Source organism: Vombatus ursinus, unplaced genomic scaffold (genome assembly GCF_900497805.2).
Source record: "Vombatus ursinus unplaced genomic scaffold, bare-nosed wombat genome assembly UNPS02014811.1, whole genome shotgun sequence".
NCBI lineage: Eukaryota > Metazoa > Chordata > Mammalia > Diprotodontia > Vombatidae > Vombatus > Vombatus ursinus.
This window is the reverse complement of record NW_020954589.1, coordinates 13,839,680-13,842,053: the sequence shown is the minus strand read 5'-3', so window position 1 is coordinate 13,842,053 and position 2,374 is coordinate 13,839,680.

Sequence of the window (2,374 nt, the reverse complement as noted above, 5' to 3'; positions counted from 1 at the left end):
GACAAAAATACTTTATGCACTTGATAATGAATATTGCTCATTAATTCCCTTCATATATTCTTTTAATTCCTTTCATATATCCTTTCTGTGTGTGTTTAATTTCCTCCAAATAGATTATGGGTCTCTTGAGGGCAGGGGCCTCCTCCATATTATACTTATTCACTCCTATGAACTCACTCACTTTATGCTGCTTGTTGTCAGTAGAACTGGGTCATAGGATTGTAGGTAATCCATTCAAACCCTCTAACTCCCCCTCTCCCTCCAACCTTCCCCCAGTCTGGCTGCTGCCATTTTACTAATGAAGAATCTTCAGCCAGGGAGGCGAGATGATTTGCTCAAGATTATACAGGTAGTACATAGCAGAGCCACAATTCAAAATCATGTCCCATAACCCTCAATCCAGTGCTCTTTCCATTAAACAATACAGCTTCTACCCTGTGTCCAGAAATGCCTTTACCCTAGGAACTCCAAGGGATGTCTGAGAGGCAGTGGAAAGACCACTGGTTCTTGAGTTACAGGACTTGGATTCAAATCCTACTTCTGTCACTTACCACTTGAGTGGCCTCGGGCAAGTCACTTAACTACTCTGAGGCTTGTTTCCTAATCTGTAAAATGGAGGTAGGGGATTGGACTAGGTGATCTCCGAGGTCCCTTCCAGCTATAAATCTGTGATCCTATAGTCAGTCTTTTTGAGCTAGAGCCTTGGAGAGAGAACTTTCTCCCAGGTGCCAAGGTCCCTGGCAACACGGTCAGAGGAACACTAATAAAGGAGCAGCTAGGTGGTGCAGTGGATAGAGCATTGGGTTTGGACTCATCTTCCTGAGTTCAAATCTGGCCTCAGACACTTACCAGCTGTGTGACCCTGGGCAAGTCACTTCACCCTGTTTGTCTCAGTTTCCTCATCTGTAAAATGAGCTGGAGAAGGAAATGGCAAAGCGCTCCAGTATCTCTGCCAAGAAAACCCCAAATTAGGTCACAAGAGTCAGAGTCGACTGATTGAACAACAACAGCTAATAAAAGAACAGAGCAGAGACAGAGGGGGAGACAGGACATGGGACCTTCTTATTTCTGCTTTTAAGAAATCAAGCCATAGCTTAGGGAAGGTGTTTGGGGGTGAGGACAGGAGAATAGCGTGATGCTGGGGTGGGGCTTGGAATTAGAAACAAAATCTTCCTGCCTCATTAAGGTGTCTGGGTTTCTTTGTTGGTGGTTTTATGAGAGATAGGGAAGGAGTGGGGAGTAGGATGGGCAATGCTGGGCAGTGCCCAAAAGCTTGGCCCACATGCCATCAGATGGTACTCCTGGAGGAGCATTGCCTCCATGATACTCATAGAGCAGAAAATAAGGTGTGTGTTTGTGTTTGTGTGTGTGTGTGTGTGTGTGTGTAAGAGGATGTGGGTGTGTTTTCTTCTCTAGAGCAACATCTGTGACACCAGGCCGATGGGTTGGGAATGGGAGGAGAGGTAACGGTCTTGATGGGATGAAGTGAGGTGAGGAGAGGAGAGAAGATAGGAAGGCTAGGTATTGGAGGTGGGGAGTGTCTTGCCCTCAGTGCTGGAGTTTAGAGGTGAGGAGGGCTTTTCCTGAGTGGGAAACTGGCCATAAGAGGAACCAAACATTCTAAAGAAGACAATTGTAGTCATAGATAACCTGGGCATAAGATTTAGAGCTCGAAGGGACCTTTGAGACCATCCAGTCTAACCTGAGAGATGAAGAAACTAGGGAAGAAAAATGACTTGTTCAAAGTCAATGTCAGAGCCAGAATCTGAACCCGGCCCTCTCACTTCAGATTCTTGTTCTTTGTACAGACCCATGATTTCCTATTCAATAGCTAACTCATTTAATTCCTTTGGCATCACAGACTGATCGCTGGAAGGGACCTCAGAGGTTATTCAGTCTAACCTCTTCATTTTACTCTGAGGCCCTGAGAGTGCAGTCACTTGCCTTAGGTGACAACAGGCAATGAGTGGCAGAGTCAGAATTTGAATCCAGGTCCTCCGACCCCAAATCTTGAACCCCTTCCCCTATCCCACAGTACCTCTTACCATGTTTCACAGGCTCTGCCTGGATCTGCTTCCTTACAGTCATCACCAAAGGCACATCAGGTTGCTTGCTCCCTTGTTTGTTTTTAAAATTTTTATTATTTGAAAGTTAAAAAAAATTTATATCACATTCATTTCCAGATATATCCCTCTTCCTCCCCTACCTGGTGAAGCAACTCTTTTTAACAAAGATTAAACAGGAAAGAGAGAAAAAGGTAGCTTAGTAAAACTAAGCAATACATTGATTAACTGATAGTGTATGCAACATTCCATATCTGTAGTCCTCCACCTCTGAAACAAAAAATCTCTCTTTTCTTTGGGGGTGGGGTACA